Below are 23,186 nucleotides of genomic sequence, written 5' to 3'. Positions count from 1 at the left end.
TCCGTTAAAATCACCTGTCCATCGTAAAAGTCTAAATCCAGGATGGTAAACTTTTGGATTGCCTCTTTTAGACTTTCCAGAAAGGCAATGGGGTTATCATTGGGCTCCTGAGTTATTGCTGAGACCCAGGCACATGTAATTACTGCTTTGGGGCTGCTTTCAGTCCTGCCTTCACACAGATTAGAAAATGATCCTTTTTCCAGTTGTCCTCAGGGTCATTATAATTCCCATTAGGATCGCAGGAGGAGAATGCAGACTCCCTTATTGGGTATCTATCACTGGACATATGAAGCCCTGTTCCATACCTCCAGGCGTCCTTTAAGACCCTAGTATGTTCAGGGTCAGATAAAGTTTGACTAAATATGACCATGATTATTCCCATGTCAAGTCAAAGGCCAAGGTAATATGTTGGAATACATCTATATATTTGTCTGGTTCATCTGTATAGCCTCCTAGATCTTGTTTGATCTGTCTTAGTTCTAACAGATAGAAGGGCTTATGAACACTAGTTGGTCTGAATTCTCTTCCAATTTTAACTAAGGGACATACTCGAGCAGTCTTTTGTGGAGGGGGTGCTCCCGGATATGGGGGCATATTTGCATACAAGGAAGAAGAACCAGGCAACTAGGCAGCTGTCGGAGGTGAGCCTTCACAGGGAGGGGGGTGTTCCTTTACTTGGTTCCCTGTGCCTAACACCGTTTACCTAGTGGACTCACTTTTAGGGCATACAACAATCCCATACTTAAGACAGAGTTCCTTCATATCTCTTAGACGGGAGAAAATTTGGACCTAGGGGATCTCTGTCCATTTCCCTTGTCTTTTGCAAAATAATTCTAATTGCAGGATGGTATTGTAATTTAAAGTCCCATCCTCAAGCCATTGTTCCTTGGCCCCTAGTGGATACTGTGGCCATGCAGTGACACAAATGAATTTCAAGCAACTTTCCTTAAAGTTAAATGGTCGAACAGCTTCCAGTTATCAGAGATGCATCTCAAGGGAATCTGCTGGGAAGTGGATTGGTTATTTTCCATCTGAAAGACAGTTATGATACGGAGAAAAGAAAAAGACCTCCTTAGATTTTCATGGGTGGACTTTTTAGGAGTGAGTCTTTCTGAAGCTTATCCTATCCAGAACTGTTGTAACCTGAGAGCCAGGCATCCCAGGGTCAGGGTGAAGATCCCCAGGTAGGCTGAGCTGTGACAGACTCCTAGTGATCAAATGCCCAAGCAGATCGAGGAATGATGGCCTCCCAAAAATTGGGTCCCTGGTCAGGTCTAGGATTGACTACCTCCTAGGAACCCTAAGATTGGCGGATCCCTAAGATTGGAGGATCCCTGAGTAGCTTGAGGCCTGACAACAATTCGAGGACAAGATTCCTAGGCAGATCAAGGAATGATGGCCTCCTGGAGCCCCTGGGCTGGAGTTGGGTATCCCCAAGATCTCCAGTGTGACCAGTACTGGGTAGAATTAGTTGGTTGAATATTATATAGTATTTCCCTCCCAAGGCCAGCTAATTTCTGGTTGTCTCTCAGGAAGATTGTAGAGGCAAACTTGTGAGTCTGGATGGGTCTCAGTAAAAGTGCATGAAACAGGAGAGAAGGAGGCAGAGCACAACCTTTGAAAGAATGACATAACAGAGGTGCATAATGTAAACCAATTAAAATAAATTGGGTCCAAGATGACAAATCAAATTCAAGTAAACCTTAATCCCCCATCTGTAAGCCAACAGACACACCCAGAGGTGGCAGGACATCTCTAAGTCACAGCCAAAAGATGGAGGATTGGATGGTTCCCCAACGGCTGGGATGATCCTCCCACTCATTAGCATATGAATTCACCCCGCTCTCAAAACATAGCCAGGCCACATTTCTTGGCCTATACCCTGTAGAGTGTGGCACTTCTCTGTGAATCTTAACAAGTCTATCTCTTATCTATCTCTTTTTTCTCTCACTGAAGTTTTGCAATGAGACATCAGAGCCTGAGCTTCGTTAGGTCCCAAAACTGGGCATCCTGGATTTTGGTCAGGCTCCAGTCCTGGGAAAGAGAGCTAAAGGACAGGAAGAAGAAGAAAAAAAAAAAGGCAGTGGGAAAAAAGTGCCAAGGGATCCCCTTCATACCCTGCCATAAAATTTGCTAAATATCTGACTTGTGCTCACAGTTTTCATTGGTCTGATCTTTGGCAAAAAAGAGTAAGGACAGAAGAACCCCCACCAACTTGTTTAACAGCTACTGGGACTCAGCAGATTGCACCTTTGGGACATTCTGAGGAGTAGCCTTGCCAGAGTCCCTCAGTTGTGCCCACTGCAGCCCGCCTCTTCATGAGAGGTTCAAGGAAACAAGAAATGTGAGATTGTAAAGGAATTAAGAGTTCATTAGGCATGTCCCTCCATCCAGAGGAGTGAGGACCTCCTACTTTAACCAGAGGTGTTCTGGAATCTCAGAATGAGCTTTCTGTGTGAGCTTTCTGCCTAGTTTGCATTTCTCTGTCCTGGTTTCCAGCACAATAGGCTTTCCCTTGTACTGGGTTTACTTCATATTCCTTCCACTTCTACCACAGGAGCTTCACTGAGTTGGGCTCCTGCTGTACTTGGCCTTTTCCTTGCGAGGTTGTTTCAGCAAGGTTAAATCCGAGTCACAGCACCATAGATGTTATGCAAGTGTATGCTCCTCTGTTTTTGTCCCATCATAACAAAGATTTGGAGTAATGGACATTAAAGCATCCTCAGTGTGTCACAGCTCTCGGGTCTTGGATAGACTGTGTTATAGCTCTCAGGTCTTGAAAGGACCATGTTATAGCTCTTAGACACCTCAGTGTTACAGCTCAGTACTACAGCTCTATTTTATTTAGAAGATAGCAGGAAAATCCATCTTTGAGGCTTGAGGACACATTGATCCAAAGACAAGAAGAGAAAAGCACTCCAGCACGCAGGAGAGAGAGGAGAAAGAAAGAGAGAGAGAGAGAGAGAGAGAGAGAGAGAGAGAGAGAGAGAGAGAGAGAGAGCGCTTTGGCTCCTCTTTTTATGTTTTCTCTCTCTAGGCCTGTCCTATGTACATTGGGCCATCCAGGAATGTTGTTTATTTTACCTGAGGTCCTCACTCCGGTTCTTGGATCTTTCTTTGTTCTATTTTCCAGGCTATTTTTTCATGTCTTTTAGCCACCACCCTTCTGGACTCCTTTTCCCTGTTCTATCTACTAACAGAAAGACCATGCCTATGACTCTATGGGCTTCTATTGGCCAAGTCATATCTTTAGTTTTTAAAAACACTTTTTAGCATTGCTTTGCTAGTGTGTGAGATGAGTGCAATTTTGCTGTATTTTGAGCATTCTTTGGCATTGCCTTTCTTTGGGATTGAAATGAAAACTGACCTTTTCCAATCCAGAGGCCACCTGCTGAGTTTTCCAAATTGGCTGGCATATTGAGTGCAGCACTTAGACAGCATCATCTTTTAGCATTTGAAATAGCTCAACTGGGATTTCATCACCTCCTCTTTCTTTGTTCATAGTGAAGCTTTCTAAGGCCGACTTGACTTCACATTCCAAGATGTCTGGATCTATGTGGGTGATCACAAAATCGTGATTATCTTGGTCGTGAAGATCTTTTTTTCTACAGTTCTTCTGTATATTCTTGCCATCTCGTCTTAATATCTTCTGCTTCTGTTTGGTCCCTATAATTTTTGTCCTTTGTTGAGACCATCTTTGCCTGAAATGTGCCCCTTGGTATCTCTCATTTTCCTGAAGCGGTCTCTACTCTTTCCCATTCTATTATTTCCCTATTTCTTTGCATTGATCACTGAGGAAGTCTTCCTTATCTCTCCTTGCTATTCTTTGAAACTCTACATTCAAAGGGGGTACATCTTTGCTTTTATACTTTCTTTCTATTTCCCTGCTTTTCACAGCTATTTGTAAGTCCCCCTCAGACAGTCATTTTGCTTTTTTGCATTTCCTTTTCTTGGGGATGGTCTTGATTTCTGTCTCTGTACAATTTCATAAAACTCCATCCATATTTAATCAGGCACACTCTCTGTCAGATTGAGTCCCTTAAATTGATTTTTCACTTCCACTGTATAGTCGTAAGTAATTTGATTTACGTCAATCCTGAATGGTATCATGGTTTTCTTCACTTTCTTCAATTTCATTCTGAATTTTTCAATAAGGAGTTCATGATCTGAGCAACAGTCAGCTCCGGGTATTGTTTTTGCAGACTATATAGAGCTTCTTCACATTTGGTTGTAAATAATATAATCAATCTGATTTCAGTGTTGACCGTCTGGTGATGTCCTCTCTTGGGAATGTCATTTGTTTAGCCAGCTTAATAAAGATGCCTTAAATTGCATTTTCAAAAACAAACAAACAGAAAAATCCTGGAAAAAGACAGAAATTTTGAAGCCATTTAAATGACATTTACTGTAGATTTATAAAAAATTTTACTTGAGGAGTACATTTTCTACTACTATGTAAATTTTAAAAACTACTAGTGGATGGGGATTATTGATGCTATTAAATTTTTATGATTAAAATAATCTTTTTTTCTGGTTTATCTTGGTTTAAGAAGTTACTAAATATTTTTGTTTGTTTGTTTGTTTTCCTTTGGTTCTAGTTGTACTTCTATCAAAATCCTATTTTGAATGAGTTTATCCCCAAATTTAATAAGAATCAAAAACAAAATAGTTGGGAATAAATTGTCACATATTCAAAGATTGTACCACTGTCAGCAAAAGATAGGCATTTTACAAATGGTATTATACACGGTTATTCTTGCTCTGGTATCCTTATGTCATGCCTTTATTTCCTCCTACCAAGACATCAGCTTATATTTCCTAACGGATATTTTGATGTTGCTTTCCTATTTCTGCAAAGACAGAGTTAAATACTTGTGGTGAATGCAGAATCTCAGCATGGTAATCACTTCTTGAAAGACATGGCATATGTTTTCCTTTGTAGCATCACATTATCACTCTGTTTCACTGAACTTCTAGAGCTACAATCAGGCAAAATATTTTCAGTCATAATAAGCCACACTTCACAAATTTTCCTAAACCCTTGCTTGGGATTTGAAAGAACCTGTCTTCCTTCCTACGAAGTTAACCACAGATATCCAATTATTCTATGCATTTCATGCCTACCCAAGTTTGCTTATGTATCTTGCACATCAGCTAAGACATAGTGCCTGGCAAATGATATATTTGAAGTACTTACTGAATTAGCAATAAAGAGATGCTAATTAAATTAGCAATCAAAAGCTACATACATTAGTCAGCAACATCCCATAGCCTCTACTCTTACCATAATTGACCTTTCTTATTTACTGAGAATTTAGTAAGGTGGTATGTCTTCTTTATAATGTACTGTCTAGTTTTTTTTTTTTTTTTTTGTTTTTTTTTTTATAGTTTTTACACCTAAAGCAGGTGACATTTACTTTGATAACTGCATTCACCATTCTCAGTACTTTGGAGCCAAAGAAAATTAAGCTTGTCCCTGTTTCCACACGTTTACCCCTTCTATTTGTGAAGTAGTGATGGGACCGGATGTCCTCTGTTTTTATGAATGTTGAGTTTTCAGCACGGTTTTCACTCCTCTCATTCACTCTCATGAAATGGCTCTTTATTTCCTCTTCACTTTCTATTTGTTTCCATGTTACCGTCTATATATCTGAGCTTTTTGATGTTTCTCCCAACAACCTTGAATCAGCTTGTGATGCACTCACAGGGTATTTTGATAGTATACTCTGCATATGATTCAGATAAACAAGTGACAATATAGAGCTTTGTCACTCTCCTTTCCCAGTTTTGAAGCAGTCAGTTGTTCCACATCTGATCCCAATTATTGAGTCTTGACTCACTTAAGAGTGGTTTCAACTTTTACTTCCTCTAGAAATTTTCATATACCCCCATTCCTTTTTGTTTTAATGTTCTTCATCTAGACAGCTATGTCTCTCATCATGGGACATTTATTATAACTCCAATTAAACCTTTTCCTATTTCCCTTTCTTTTCTTTCTTTCTTTCTTTCCCTTTTTTTTTTGTGTGCACCACACTGTTTCATTTATTTCCTCCTTTCTCAGTTCACTTCAGTTCAGTTGAATCACTCATTTGTGTCTGACTTTTTGCGACCCTCTGAATCGCAGCACACCAAGCCTATCTGTCCATCACCAACTCCCAGAGATCATTCAGACTCATGTTTGTCGAGGTGATTATGCCATCCAGCCATCTCATCCTCTGTCATGCGCTTATCCTCCTGTCCCCAATCTCTGGCAGGATCAAAGTCTTTTCCAAAAGGTACACTCTTCGCATGAGGTGGAAAAAGTATTGGAGTTTCAGGTTTAAAATCAGTCCTTCAAATGAACACTCAGAACAGATCTCCTTTAGGATGGACTGATTGGACCTCCTTGCAGTCCAAGGGACTCTGAAGAGTATTCCCTAAAACCACATTTCAAAAGCATTTATTCTTCGGTGCTCAGCTTTCTTCACAGTCCAATTCTCACATCCATACATGACCAATGGAAAAAACATAGCCTTGGATAGATGGACATTTGTTGGCATAGTAATGTTTTTGCTTTTTAATATGGTATCTAGGTTGGTCATAATTTTCTTTCCAAAGGTTAAAAGTCTTTTAATTCCATGGCTGAAATCACCATCTGCAGTGATTTTGGAAACCCTGAAATTAAGCCTGACACTATTTCCACTTTTCCCCCATCTATTAGCCATGAAATGATGGGACCAGATGGCATAATCTTCTTTTTCAGAATGTTGAGCTTTAAGCCAACATTTTCATTAATAGTTTACAATTCCTTTCACTTTCTGTTATAATGGTGGTGTCATCTGTATATCTGACGTTTTTGACATTTATCCCAGCAATCTTGATTCCAGCTTGTGCTTCTTCAAGCCCAGTGTTTCTCATGATGTATTCTGCATAAAAGTTTAATAAGCAGGGTAACAATATACAGCCTTGACGTCCTACTTTTCCTAGTTGGCACAAGTCTGTTGTTTCATGTCCAGTTCTAACTGTTTCTTCCTGAGCTGCATATAGGTTTCTCAAGATGCAAGTCAGGTGGTCTGGTATTCCCACCACTTTCAGAATCTTCCACAGTTTTGTGTGACCTACACAGTCAAAGATTTTGCATAGTAAATAAAGCAGAAATAAATTTATTTTCTAGAACTCTGTTGGTTTTTCAATGATCCAGCGATGTTGTCAATTTGATCTCTGGTTCCTTTGCCTTTTCTAAAATCAGGTTGAACATCTGGAAGTCCACAGTTCACATATTGTTGAAGCCTGGCTTGGAGAATTTTGAGCATTACTTTACTAGTGTGAGATGAGTCCAATTATGCAGTAGTTTGAGCATTCTTTGGCATTGCCTTTCTTTGTGATTAGAATGAAAAGCAAACTTTTCCCGTCCTGAGGCCACTGCTGAGTTGGCCTGTGGCCAAATTTGCTGACATATTGAATGTAGTACTTTCAAAGAATCACCTTTCAGGCTTTTAAGTAGCTCAATTGGAATTTCTTCACCTCCACTAGCTTTGTTCGTAGTGATACCTTCTAAGGCCCACTGGACTTCACATTGCAGGATGTCTGGCTGTAGGTGAGTGATCACACCACCGTGATTATCTGGGTTATGAAGCTCTTTTTTGTACAGTTCTCCAGTGTATTTTCTCCACTTCTTCTTAATATCTCCTGTTTCTGTTTGGCCCATAATATTTATGTCCTTTATCGAACCTATCATTGCATGAAATGTTCCCTTGTTTTCCCTAATGTTCTTGAAGAGGTCTCTAGTCTTTCCCATTCTATTGTTATCCTCTGTTTCTTTGCATTGATCACTGATGAATGATTTCTTAAATCTGCTTGCTATTCTTTGGAACTCTCCATATAAAACACATATTTTTTCAGTTTCTCCTTTGCTTTCCATTTCTCTTCTTTTCACAGCTATTTGTAAGGCCTCCTCAGACAGTCATTTCGCTTTTCTTTTTTTTTTTTAATCCCCCCCGCCCCCATAGGGATGGTCTTAGTCCCTGTGTCCTCTACAATGTCATGAACCTCCGTCCATAGTTCATCAGGCACTCTATCTATCAGATCTAGGCCCTTAAGTCTATTTCTCACTTCCACTGTTTAATCTTAAGGGATTGGATTAAGGCCATATGTGAATGTTCTAGTGGTTTTCTCTACTTTCTTCAATTTAATTCTAAATTTTGCAATAAGAAGTTCATAATCTAAGCCATTGTCAGCTGCTTTTTTTTTTTTTTTCTGACTGTATTGATCTTCTTCATCGTTGGCTCGAAAGAACAGAATCAGTCTGTTTTTGGTGTTGACCATCTGGTGATGTCCATGTGTAGGGTCTTCCCTTGTGTTGTGGGAGAGGGTGTTTGCTATGACCAGTGTATTCTTTTGGCAAACTTCTACAAGCCTTTGCCCTGCTTCATTCTCTACTCTAAGACCAAATTTGCCTGTTACTCAAAGTGTTTCTTGACTTCCTACTTTTGCATTACATTCCCCTATAATGAAAAGGAAAACCTTTTTGGGTGTTTTTCTTAAAAGATCTTTAGGTCTTCATTGAACCATTCTACTTCAGCTTCTTCAGCATTACTGATTAGGGCATAGGCTTGGATTACCGTGATGTTGAGTGGTTTGACCTGGAAACGAGCAGAGATCATTCTGTCATTTTTGAGATTGCATCCAAGTACTGCATTTTGGACTCCTTTTTTCACCATGCTGACTACTCTATCTCTTATACTGTAATAGATATAATGGTTATCTGAGTTAAATTCACCCATTCCAGTCCATTTTAATCCACTGATTCGTAAAATGTCGACGTTCACTCTTGCCATCTCCTGTTTTACCACTTCCAATTTGCCTTGATTCATGGACCTGACATTCCAGGTTCCTTTGCAATGCTGCTCTTTACAGCATTGGACCTTGCTTCTATCACCAGCTACATCCACAACTAGGTATTTTCTTGCTTGGCTTTTTTCTTTCTTTCTTTCTGAAGTTATTCCTCCACTGATCTCCAGTAGCATATTGGGCACCTACCAACCCGGGGAATTCCTCTTTCAATATCCTATCATTTTGCATTTCATACTGTACATGGGGTTCAAAAGGAAAGAGTATTAATATGATTTGCGATTCCCTTCTTCAGTGGGCTGCATTCTCTCACACCACTTCACCATAACCCGCCCGTCCAGGGTAGCCCCACAAGGCATGGCTTAGTTTCACATGAGTTAGACAAAGCTGGGGTCTGTGTGATTATATTAGATAGATTTCTGAGATTATGGTTTCAGTGTGTATTCCCTCTGATGCCCTCTCGCAATATCTACAGTCTTACTTGTGTTTCTCTTACCACCCCTCCTGACTTTGAACATGAAGTAGCTCCTCTTAGCTCACATGCACCCATGCTAGCACTGCTCCTTGGACTTAGTTATTTCTCTGTCTCAGTCATTTTACTGTTGGTTCCTTCCAGGGTGTTGTTAATCCCAGTTATTGCATTGATTATTACTGCTTGACTCTTCTTATTTCTTCTAGATCAATGGTAAACCTTTTTATTTCTTCTCATTTCAGGCCTCCAGTGTATTTACTGGCAGCTCTACTTAGCTTCCAAGATTTTGGTCATCTATATTCTCATTATTCTGAATTCTTTTTTCTGAAAACTTCCTTTCTCCACTTCTTTTGTTTCTTTGGTGGGTTTTTATCATTTACTTTCATCAGCTGCATAATTCTCTTCCATTTCATTTTGTCTGTTTCTGCGGTTTGGGTCTCCTTTCAAAAAGCTGGAGGATTATGGCTCCACTGTGTTGTGAAAACCACCCTTTGTGGGTGGGCTGGGACCAGTGACCTGTCAAGGTTTAATGCTTGGTGGAATTGGGGTCTGTGCAGTGACAGACAGATTTGTATCTCTTCTCTCTGAATTGCAATGAATTGTCCATGGATTATGCTTTGGGGTGTTTCTAGGTTTGGTATGGCTTCATGCACCCCCTTTTATAATATTCACTATTGTGTTTCTGTTTTACTGGAGAATAGCTGTGGATTCTCTTGTGCTGACCTTGCTGGCAAGAGTGTGGAGATTGCTTTCCATGTAGACATGGAAACTCTTGAGCTTGTCCTTTTATGTTCCTTTAAGTAAGGAGTCAAATGTTAATGTAAAATTCTGGTTCTATGCCCTGACCTCTAGGTTTATACCCCCAAGTTACAGTATCACTAAAAAGCCACCTCTGTGCTATACAGAAGATAAAACCCCAGGTTAATGGTGAACCAACTCTCCTCATCCAGAAAGAATCAAATGGATTCACAGAGTTCCAGATAAGAAAGAAAAGGGAGGAGGGAGGAAGAGGTGTCTAGGAAGAGATAGGGAAGTGTTAAAAGGGGAGAGAACAATCAATTAGGTAAATAAAACCATTAAGTAAAATCAGATCCTAAAGATTTGCTCCTAAAGTTACAATATTAACAACAATTTTTGGAAAGCAAAAGTTAAGAACCAAGAATAAAATTTAGACTCATTTAAAGAGTTAAAACAGACACACACACACACACACACACACACACACACACACACACAGGCCAAATTCATTCTCATATAGTGTTTAAAAAGTAGATTTAATTTTTGCACACTGTGATTATTGGGGTTGCAAAGAGTAGGACACGACTGAGCAACTGAACTGAACTGAACTGAATAATAGTTGATAGAAATAAAAGTTTACGGTATAATAAAGCAGTAACATTGATAAAAGTTGAGGAAATTGTACTGAAATAGATCTTAGAATTTCCAAGATATTGTGTGCTTTTTGGTGTCAGTACAGTGTCAGATAGTCCCTTGTTGAAGTGTCAACAAATCCCTTGTTGAAGTCCTTTGTTGTCAAAGGCTAATGTTGTCCCTCAATTGAACAGTCTCAACATTAATTTCAGACTTATTCTGTTGAACCTCTCCCTTCTGTGTTGGTTTATGCTTCTTTGTTTATATTTCCTTCTTTTATTTGAAACCTCTCCATATCTGGTTTTCAACATGAAACAAGGGTGTGGTAGCCTCCTATTCAACCTCACTTGTTCAGTGTTTCCATGGTGAGGTGGGACACTGAAAACAAATAACACTGGGATATGTTGGGGTTCTTGAGGTGGATTTATCACACGGGGCTTGCCACTGAAAAATGTGACATGTACTTTCTGGGTCCACCTGACTCAGACTCCTGATTGATATATGAGGGAACTGTCTCACGTGGGCCCTGTGTTTCATGCACTTCCCAGCCAGTCATGCAATTAGGTGTTTGGCAAGGGCACTGACCACGATTGGCTATTTTTTTTTGTTTTGTTTTGTTTTTTTTTTTTGCTTTTCACAAGTCTAAAATCTCGAGTGACAGGTTGAAGGGTAAGACACAGTCCCAGTTGGGCCGTGTCTCTTATGCAGCTCTCTGGTCTCAGCCATTCAGTTTGCTGCTTCTGTCAGAGCGCATATCTCAGGTGTGCCATACATATCCTCAGGGTGTCACGATCCTGGCCTATGTGAACTGTCTTTGAACCCAGGAATTCATCATTAGCAACTGTCAACCAGCTTAGAGCTTGGTAGTAGGTGTCTCTGGGGCCAAGACACCAGTAACCTATTTCTTTCTGCCTCTGGCAGTCGTATACATTCTTCTCTCTCTCCGTGGAGGAAAGAGTTTTAAATGGAAGCTGGCTTGGTTTCCTTTGGTATTTTCTAGCGTACAGTCTTCTGTTTTGTGATTGTGCCATGGTTCACTATGTGACCTTACAGCCTTCTCACAGGATAGGTCCTTTGTAAAATTTCTTTCCCTACTGTTACCATGGTTTATGCTTCTATGTCACCTTAGCTCTGTCAGATTGTCCTCAGAGCACTAAAGCCTGGTTCTAACCATAGCGTGTTTGAATACATCACAGATTTCCCTCCCAGTACCCATGTATGACAGTCGATGGGAGCATCTGAGCCACTTCTTGGCTAGAAATTGCATTTATTTGCATAATCTGTGTTTTTGCTCTTTTTCCCCTGGTTCTGTTTCTTCCCCCACTGACACCTATGAGAAAGAGTTTCCTATTTTGTGTAAATTTCTCCTTCTTTACGACTCCTTTTCTAAGGTGAGTCTCGATCCCTAAAAGCTTTTGTCCTACCTCCTTTTTAAGAGGCTGGTTTTCCTTTCTCAGATTCTATGACCCATAAATATCATTCACAAATTGATTTCTGGAACGTGTTCCATATCCAGTCTATCCTTTGATGGATTTGTGTTGGAGAAAGTGGACTGTGCCTCCTATTCCTCTAACAAAATGAGACACCACCATAACCCTGGAGATCTATTTTATTAACTGAAATCTTGTTGCTGTTCAGTCACAAAACCATGTTTGACTCTTTGTGACCTCTTGGACTGCAGCACACAAGGCCTGTCTGTCCCTCACCACTACCCAAGGTCTCTCTAAGATCATGTCCATTGAAACTGTGAAGTTATACAGCCTTCTCCTTCTCTATCACCCATGTCTCCTTCTGATTTCATTGTTTCCAAAGAATCAGGGTCTTTTCTAGTGAGTCAGTTCTTTGCTCAGGGGGTCAAAACTTTGGGGACTCAGCTTTAGCAACAGTGATTCTAATGCCTCTTCAAAGTTAATTTCCTTTATGTTTGACTGGCATCTCCTTGCAATCCAATGGATACTCAAAAAGTCATCCCCAGCAGAGCAGTTTGGGGTTCTCACATCTGTACATGTCTACTGGAAAGACCATTGATTTGACTCTAGTACCTCCATTGATCAAATCATATCTTCACTTGATAACATGCTGTCTAAATTTGTGAGAGCTTTTCTTCCAGGAAGCAATTGTCTTCTAATTTTATAACTGCCATCATTACCTGCAGTGAATTTAGAGCCACAAAAGAGGAAATTTGTCTGTGTTTCTGGCTTTTCCACTTCTATTTCCCATGAAAGTGTGGAACAAGATGCCGTTACTTTGTGTAATACTGAGAATTCAAATGTACTGTTACCCTATGTTTTCCTATTAACAGTGAGAATTATTATATTTTTGTTTTTGTACCTTTGTTTTCCCTCAATGTTTTGGAAAATGCATCATTTTCTAAGAGTTTTCTAAGGTGATAGTTACTCATTATATTTAACACTTCTAGTTTTAGTTTCTTGCTGGCACATTTGTGCCATGCTTATGTGACAACTGGGTAAAATGTGACAAAATATACAGCTTATAATATATTTCTCCATTAACATAATATATTGAACCTATTCATGTTATCTAGTTATATTTTCTCTAATGTGGCAACTACAAGAAAGACAATGGAGGACAAGAAACAAGTGATATTATGTGGAGGGAAACAAGGAGCTGAACCCCTGTGGCATGAAGTGAGAGAAGTTTTGATCATTAATAATTTCTGTTGAAATATTTAGTACCAGAAGTTGAAAGTGATGAAAGAATATTTTACATACTGAATTATGGAAAAGTGATTTTGACGTACACATCATATAATTTCAATGTTCAGCTAGCCAGAAGAGCCTGAATATGACCTAGGGCATCTGTTTTACCATTAAATGGGTAGATGTTATCCTAAATTCAGCTAGGTGACCATTGTGTATGTGGTTCCGACGTGTTCTTAAGTTACTAAAGACTTGAATGTTTAAAATTGTGTCCTACATGAGAAGAGCAACACCTTTCTTCAAACAATATATCTAAGTAAAGGAGGGTTACGGTTTCATGGGTTAAATGTGTCCTCATATGTATTAACCCCATCTCTTATTACTGAAATTATAGTGGAAAATGAGCTAGATAAAAAGGAGAGCCTTGCAGTAACAGTATCTGAATTATTCAGTGAAAAAGTTACTAAGTAATGTTGGGCTTCCCAAACAGTTCTTTTAGAATCTTGGGAGCAAGCAAAGAGTTTGGCCACCTAAATAAAGTTGCCTAAAATTATATTTTGACATATATACCTATATACACATGGGCGTGTATGCATGTGTGTATAAAAAATGCTCAATAGCTTTTCCTTCCTGTTAGATATAATAGCAATGGGAAAAATTAAAACACAAATGTAGAATGATTCAAAAGTCTACTCGGTTATTGAATATATATATAAGTGGAAATACTTCAAAATATGTTTCATTGGCTGCATGTAAAATATGAGGACTCTTTTATATCATTCCCCTCTCTCCTTTTAATAAATATCTACAAATTTTCCAATATTTGTCCAGGTTTAATGACAAAAATAGACATGTATATATACACACACACATAGGTGTTTATGAATTATATATGAATATGTATATTCACAAATATCTATATAAAATAGATGGATATGTTTGCATAACATAAAATGTTGATATCAAGCTTAGATCTCAGAATCATTTCTAACTCCATTCTCCATCTCAACAAGAAATAGCCATAGTTGTTGCTGACTCAAACACTCCAAGATCTTGGAAATCTGAAAAAGAAATCGAACCTGCAACTGAGATTTTCGTTCACATTTATGATCAAGCTCTAAATCCAAAACTTTCTTTCATTTTTTGTTCTAATCAGTACCTTCTTAAGCTTGATAAGTACAAAAACTGAGAGAGAGAGGTAGGTCATTGTAGACCTCCTCTTGTCCCAAGAGTAATTTTAATCAGATGAGCTAGAAAAGCCAGAAACAAACAAATTAATCAAGCGATAGAGCATAATAATGATTTAGCCATTAAGCAAAGTCAAGGTTCCTTAGTTCCTCCTCAAGGGCCATAGATAACATTCCGAGAAATATCCTGTGTTCAGTTTTAGAGATGCTAAAGACCCAACCAGGCTGAAATTTAAGTACATATACCACAGAGTATTTGGAACTAGATGGTTGATGGTGTTGACTCCCAGTATCCTCAGTAACAGTCCATTAGCAGAATATTCCAAAACCGATCACACACCCCATGGCCCACCCTTATTCTATCATTAAAATATATTCCCTGAAAGAATTTGGGATTAGGTTTTTGAAGCACCAACTGCTAGAACACATTGCTTGGCCCTACAATAAACAATTGCTTTCACTGAAACCTAAAGTCAGTTGATTGATTTTATTGCACAGAAGCGAGTAGACTCGTTTGGTTGGGAAAAATTACTGAATATTAAGAATGTGTGTATAGAAGTGTGATATTGTGAAGTGTGATATTGTATTTTGGTTTCTTGTATTTCAGAAACTGAAGTAGATTTATTGATGTGATTTTTCTGTGTAAAAATTCATTAGGAATGAGGTTTTGTAAGCTTCACTGTGTTGGTTACTATTTCTGTAAGCAGTCTGTATTTTAAGTGGATGCTGAACTAAACACTGGTTCAACATTACCCTTCAATTGATAGGAGATCAGTGTCTTTGTGATGTCACAGGTACCATTCAATTGCGAGGAGATTAGTGATTCTGTGATGTAACAGCTTTTTGACTTTGAGAATCACTGTGATTGTCTAGAGAGTTTCTGTCTGTAGGACAGCCAGGTGACATTTAATATTGCAGTGTGTAAAATCACAAATGAGAAAAGTATCTGAAGAAAGATTTCTCTGAGATGGCACATCGTTTTACAGAAATTAAAGATGGGCCTTCTAAAAAAGAATCAACTGGTTCAAAAACCTCCATTATATATTCTTTGTATGATTATACGATTACTGGGGACACTGTTTTGAGATCTATGATTGAAAAATATTCTTTTCAGGCTTTGTCTGAGGAAGTTGTGATAAAAGGTCATGCTACACATATTATGTCTCTGAAACATAAGCTGAATGATTTTCTTTCACTCACGTTTCCCCAAAAACTTTAGAAATTAGTTGAAAGTGATCAGTTTTAATATATTTGGTGGGACGAGAGTGGCACATCTATAGTGATCAATGAAGAACTCTTTAAGAAAGCAGTCTTGGAAAGAAAGGAGTCTTTCAGAATACTTGAAACCAAGAGTATGATTGGCAATATGTAAGATTAAATCCTGTGACCTAGGAAGCATTGTTCACATATGTAGCTAAAACAGAATTTAAAATTCAGATAGCAAATTATTGAAAAAGTTTTATTCTTTGAAGTTGAGAACAGCTGGAGGTTAAAATACTGGATGCTTAAAAAACTTTCTTAGCACCTTGAAACCGGATACAACTCCTGACGCTACATAAAGTGGTATTTACTGTATATATACAACATATTTTTAGTTGAGGAGAATATTCTTTCTAACATGTTACCTGTTAAAACTACTAATGGAGGTGTTTTATTTGATGCTATTTAATTGGTATCACTAAAGGAATAAATTTTACAGCATAGATTTGTTTGTCAGTTTTGCCTTGGTGTTTAAAGAAACTAAATAATTGTATCCTTTGATTTTAGTTACAGACCTACTATAATCCAAACTTCAAAGGAGGTCATCCCCAACTTTTAGTAAGAATACGAAGAAGAGCTAGGCTTAATCATGTGTGTCCAATATTTACATTAGTTCGAGATAACAAGAAGTATGTTAAAGCAAGTGTCAACAAAGATGATCATAACTGATTTTCTTTCAGAAACTAATGGAGATATCACATTTTAAGCCTTCACAAGTTTAAGTGTGCCTTTCATACAACAGCCTCATACCAGCCAGATAGTCACAAATACAAGTGCCCTATCTCCATGTGACTTACCTTCCTCATCATCAATATCAATTAGAGAAACAGACCGGATTGTGGTAGATCAACCTGCTCTTTTAAAAAAAGTTGAGCTTTTTTAACTGGCACTCACATAGCAGCTACACTCAAGTAAAGGCCTCAGTGAGGAATTTGCTACTAAAACTACATCTACTTCTCAGAACCACATCGTATCTCCATTACAGAGCAATTATTCTGGACTGATGGTGGAACCATCTAAATTTCCAGATAGGTGTAGCAATATATTAGCCCATGGCAATCCTTTTCCTAACCTGAAAGAGAGAAGCAACTCAGGGTCCTCAGTGCCAACGATAGCCTCCTCTCTTTCAAGTCAACTCATTAACAATCAGTATTATATGAAAACCATGCTAATTAAAACTGATCTATCGAATAAGTGTCAGATTATAGAGCCTAATGAAGATTGAAATTTACATTGAGAGATGTCGACAGATACCTACAATTCTTGCATTTCAACAGTTAAGTTACATGTTCATCTTCATAGTTTCATTTTCTATTTTCAAACAATGAAGATTAAAATGAGGCTTTATTTCAATGGCTGGCTATTTTACTGCACCAATTTATAAAATCTTCAGTTCAAGAAAACATTTGTTATGCATCCTAGATAAATGGCACCTGATCTAATGTGTATAAGCAAGTAACTGAGAATAAAGGAAAAAGAGATAATGGATGTAAAGTGATTTCTGAAATCATCCCTGCTGAAATTAAAGGGTCTCTAAATTAGGATGGTATGGGTGAAGGAAGAGATGCAAAGAAAATAATAAAATGGAAATACATACTATACACCTTAGTGCATTCACAATTGCATTATATTCTATTAGCTACTGGTAGAAGGCAATGGCACCCCACTCCAGTATTCTTGCCTGGGAAATCCCATGGATGGAGAAGCTAGGTAGGCTGTGGTCCGTAGGGTCACAAAGAGTCTGATATGACTGAGTGACTTCACTTTCCCTTTTCCCTTTCCTGAATTGGAGAAGAAAATGGCAACCCACTCCAGTGTTCTTGCCTGGAGAATCCCAGGGATGGGGGAGCCTGCTGGGCTCCCATCTATGGGGTCGCAGAGTCGGACACGACTGAAGAGTCTTAGCAGCAGCAGCAGAGTCTTAAAAGCGTAGACAGCAGATTATCTTCATTATAGAAATTCATTTTTACCTGAAAATATAGATATTGTAGTACATCCAAAATCATGACCACTGTTATAACATCACTGTGATACCATAGATAACATGACATAATCCGTGACTGATTCATGGTCAGCACAAGATACGTACTTTACAAGTCGTATTCTATAGGGTCATTTTTGCTCTGCTGTTCCTTAAGGCACTGCTTTATTTCTTGATACCAAGATTCCACCCTGTATTTCCTAATGAATGTTTACATGTTGCCTATCTGTCCCCACAGAGACAGAATAAATTCCTGCTGGTAACTGCAGCACATCAGCACTGTTAACAAGTTCTTTGAACACGTGATATCTGTTTTCCCTAGTAATTCCATTATCTTTCCCTTATACTGTGGTTCTTGAGCTACAATCATACAAATTATTTTCAGTCTTGCAAAGCCCCTTCTCACAACTTTGCCTCAACTCTTTTTGCAATTGGAAGGTACTTCTGTTTGCTCTTCTACCAAGGTGAGCACGAATATCAGGTCTTCAGTGTCTTTTGGGTCTACCCTCTTTTCTTTATGTAACTTTCACATCAGCTGAAACTTATAGCTTACAAATGACACATTTTAAATACTTACTGAATTATTAATGAAGAAATTCAATAACCAATCAAATGCTCTACACATTACTCTTATAACCTGCACTATTATCGTAGTTCACCTTTCCTATTTACTGAGAAATATTTCCAATTTGATAACTAGTTATTATATTTACATGAATGTTAAATGTGGGCAGTTCAATTATAAAATGATTGCTGCTCTCATAAAGTTTGCAACCTACAAGAATCCATTCTAAGCATGTTGTTTCAGGCCCCGGTTCCCTAAAATTCAGTAGTAGTTATAGAGACATGTATTCTCCCCCGCCCCCCCAACAAAAAAGAATCATTTATTTTAATAATTTAGAAAAGTCATGGAGTAAGCAGGGATCAAAATCAATGGATGACTCTAAATATATTTCACATTGAAATACTCTGAGCAGAGTGCCTACTTGTTGGACTACCCAAACTGTCATGAACACTACCTATAAATCCTAGCAATCTCAAATTTGTGATCATCCCTTCAGATGGCATTGACAGCATCAAGTCATGTTCCTGTTTTAGTACGGTAACCTATGTAGGACAACACCAAATTAAGTTCACCGTTCTCATTCTTCTAGCTAATGGACAGTGAAATCTTTCAAATATCTGTGTACATAAGGGAGGGGTCCGTAAAACAAACTCTTTCTTTCACTGAAAAGTTTCACTAAATATAAGTGAGAATCTCATGCTTCAGAGAGGTGAGAATTTTGGAGCGACTGTAAGGGTTATTGAAATTTGTGTCCTTAGTTATCATTTCAAGCCTAAAGTCCAATGACCTTGTTTTAGATTTCAGATGTCTCACTATGTAGTCAAATTTTCATGCTTTGAGCAATATCACCTTAAAGGCGATTCCATCTTCCATTTCATTGCCATGTACTGATTAGTTCTTCTCAGTCCCTTTTATTAATTTATTTATTTTTCATGTTCTGCTTTGAGTGGCAGGCCTTTCTCAAAAACAACAGGATTAATCCACTTAGTCCTCTGTGATAACATGGAAAGGGCATAGATAAGAACATTCAATATATCATGTTGAAAAGATACTGTGTTTGTTCCTTCCTGAAAGCATATCATTAACTTGTGCTTTACTTGTCCCTCCAAAGGAGGCCTGGTTGCATGATCCTTTTAATTCCCAGATGGCTTTAACATATCAGTACCTTTAATTGTCAAAAGATTATAGAGAAAATAGCTCAATATATTATGGAACCATTGTACATGAATTCAACTTCCTTTTCTTTTTGCATTTATGTATAATTGGTGCATAAAATTGTAAAAGTGAAAATACAAATTTAAGTGAGGTAAATACAGAAGATTGGGCCAAAAAGTAGAAAAATTGATGGGAGAAGTTCAGAGGATGAAATAGGATGCTTAAACATAACAAGCAAATGTGTAACTGCAGGGCCTAAAGAGGTCAATATGGCTTCCATACTGTTACCCTCATTATTTTCATTTTAGGAAATCACAGTATAGTCTTACCTGCAAAACATTCTAAGATCCCATGGGATGCAGAACAATGTTATGTATTTTAAAACTTTCTGATATAAGATGTCACCAGAGTTAAATCATTCAGCTACAAAATAACTTCCAACATTAAGCCTAGAAACAAAATACAGAGAACTCTGTGCAGTTCATAGGTGACCTTCAATGAGTCCTTGGGTTTTCTTTTCCTTTCATAATTTTATTTTGAGCATATAAGACTGTGACTGTGCTCATGTTTGTGTGTGCATTAGATTAAGAATGTGTTTGCGAGTGTATGTCTAGGTTCTCTTTTGGACTTTTATCTTAGAGATTTTGGCTGAAGAAATGGCTAATTTAAAAATGTAAAGAGACGCCAATTAAAATGCCCATTCAAAATTCTGCTTTCATTTTCAAAGTGCAAGACAAATGGATTGGTTTCAGAGGTTGAAAGCATTTTGATAATAACCTAGCTACTCCACCCAAACATAGTTTCAAACTATGGTACTCTCCCAATCAGCCCAGCAAAAGTTGAGTGGGACCTTAGATGTCGATTATGTCTGCCAATAACAAAGCACCCACCTGCTAATATGGCAGTACCAGAGAAGGCTAAGTGGATGGTTGGAGTTTCAACCATGCCTTACTATAATAGGGTACTACCTTCCTACAGGAGGCTTTACACTCATCAATAATGAAGAACACTGTTAGGAATCAAAGAAACTAAGCATGGAATCTGTAATTCTGTTCCCACATGGTGGAAGCTGCCTTCCCCCTTCCCAAGAGTATCCTACATACAGTTAAAACAAGAAGAAAGTTATAACATGGCCCACACACTTCTTATATAATGCCTTAAATGTCCAAGTCTGAACACACTTCTAAGATGATGACTACAAGACTTTTGGCTTCAATTCTGTGTGGCAATCATCATATAAGAATTTTATGAATATTTGAGATGCACTAATATCGCAAATCTATAAAGCGAAAAGTCTTGAGATCTGATTCAAAGAGAAAAGCTCTGTACCCCCATGATTTCAATTTTATAGGGCTTTCACATGTACTCACACACTTCCACAATCCTCAACCTTCATCTGAAGACAAAAACTGTGACATTAAGAGAGAAGAGGAATGGCCTATCAACAGAGAAGCCAAGTGGGAAAGTCAAAATTAATCTTGTCTCCTACCTACATCCATGCTCAGTAATGTAACCTCTTGTAAGCATTCCGACTAGGATACACAAATCAAAGATGCTTCTTCCAGGATTACAGAGTTTGAATGAGAAGCAATAAGTTTGTTTAACTCCTACCTCATCCTTATGGTCACATACTATGTCTGTTTACATATCAGAAGAAGGGCAGCTCTAGCAGATATTTACAGACAATGCTTGCTTCTGCCTATGTCCAAGATTTTAGATCCAAGTGGCAGGTGGAATAAGGTTTCCATCTCAGGATAGCACATGACACTCCAGGAGTTCTTCTCTGGGAAGTTCTCAAAAGACTTTGTGAGAAGTACAATATCAAGGAGTGTAAGAAGGAAACTGACAAGATCTGTGTTATTTCTAATTGTCCTGAATCTCACTTATCATCCCAAGTACAATGCCAGACTTAACATGCTATCTGAACCATCTCTCAAGCACTGCCAGTACTATCTGATGTTGTTCAGTCACTCAGACTTGTTTGATTTTTGGGACTCCATGCACAGCAAGAACCCGGTATTTGCCTGCCATTCAAATCTCCCAGAGTTTGAGCAAACCCATGACCCTTGAGTCAGTGACGCTTTGTAACCATCTTGCCCTCTGTCATTCTCTTCTTCTCCTGCACTCAATTCTTCTCAGCATCAGTTTCTTCCCAGTCATTTTGCTCTTGACATCAGGTGGCTGATATATTGGCTCTTCATGTTCAGCATCTGTCCTTCTGAGAAGTCAGAAATGATTTCCTTCAAGCTTTACTAGTTTGAACTGCATGCTCACCACGGAACTCTCACATGTCTCCTCTGACCCTAATGTTGCAAAGCATCCATATGTCGGCAGTCAGTTCTGTGGTCCCGCTCACTCCTCCTTATAATATTCCTGAAGATCAATTTTGACTCTTCAGGTCATTTTCAGTAATCTCTCAGCCGTGTAATATGGTGTCTAGATTGGTGATAGCTTTTCATCCAAGGGGCAAGTGCTTTTTAGTTTCATGGCTGCATTCACATCTGGCAGTGATATCAGTAAGTTCAGTTCAGTCAGTCAGTTGATTCCGACTATTTGTGACCCCATGAATAGCAGCACACCAGGCCTCCCTGTCCATCACCAACTCCCGGAGTTCACTCAGACTCAGGTGCATTGAGTTAATGATGCCATCCAGTCATTCCATCCTCTGTCATCCCCTTCTCCTCCTGCCCCCAGTGCCTCCTAGCATCAGTCTTTAAACACTGAGTCAACTCTGGCATGAGGTGGCCAAAACACTGGAGTTCCAGCTTCAGCATCATCCCCTCCAAAGAAATCCCAGTATTGATCTCCTTCCGAATGGACTGGCTGGATCTCCTTACAGTCCAAGGGACTCTCAAGAGTCTTCTCCAACACCACAGTTCAAAAGTATCAATTCTTCAGTGCTCAGCCTTCTTCACAGTCCAACTCTCACATCCGTATATGACCACTGGAAAAACCATAGCCTTGACTAGACAGAACTTTGTTGGGAAAGTAATGTCTCTGCTTTTGGATATGCTATCTAGGTTGGTCATAACTTTTTTACAAGAAGTAAGTATCTTTTAATTTCATGGCTATAGTCACCATCTGCAGTGATTTTGGAGCCCCCCCCCCAAAAAAAAAAAATAAAATCTGACACTGTTTTCACTGTTTCCCCATCTATTTCCCATGAAGTGATGGGACCAGATGCCATGATCTTCGTTTTATGAATGTTGAACTTTAAGCCAACCTTTTCACTGTCCTCTTTCACTTTCTTCAAGAAGCTTTTTAGTTCCTCTTCACTTTCTGCCATAAGGGTGGTGTCAACTTCATATCTGAGGTTATTGATATATCTCCCAGCAATCTTGATTCCAGCTTACACTTCTTCCAGCCCAGCGTTTCTCATGATGTACTCTGTATATAAATAAATAAGCAGGGTGATAATATGCAGCCTTAATGTATTCCTTTTCCTGTTTGGAACCACGGTGTTGTTCTATGTCCAGTTCTAACTGTTGCTTCCTGACCTGTATATAGGCTTCTCAAGAGGCAGGTCAAGTGGTCTGGTATTCCCATCTCATTCAGAATTTTCCACAGTTTATTGTGGTCCCCACAGTCAAAGGCGTTGGCATAGTCAATAAAGGAGAAATAGATGTTTTTTCTGGAACTATCTTGCTTTTTCGATGATCCAGTGGATGTTGACTATTTGATCTCGAGTTCCTCTGCCTTTTCTTAA

At 38.6% G+C, this 23,186-nt stretch overlaps 1 pseudogene; it reads left to right on the top strand.

Annotated features, from left to right (window-relative positions):
• Nucleotides 1–584: 584 nt before the first annotated feature.
• Nucleotides 585–17,004, top strand: LOC108634814 (annotated as a pseudogene).
• The last annotated feature ends 6,182 nt before the right edge of the window (nucleotides 17,005–23,186 follow it).

This window comes from Capra hircus, unplaced genomic scaffold (genome assembly GCF_001704415.2).
Source record: "Capra hircus breed San Clemente unplaced genomic scaffold, ASM170441v1, whole genome shotgun sequence".
Lineage (NCBI taxonomy): Eukaryota > Metazoa > Chordata > Mammalia > Artiodactyla > Bovidae > Capra > Capra hircus.
The sequence above is the reverse complement of the archived record's forward strand: the minus strand, read 5'-3'. Positions and strand labels throughout refer to the sequence as shown.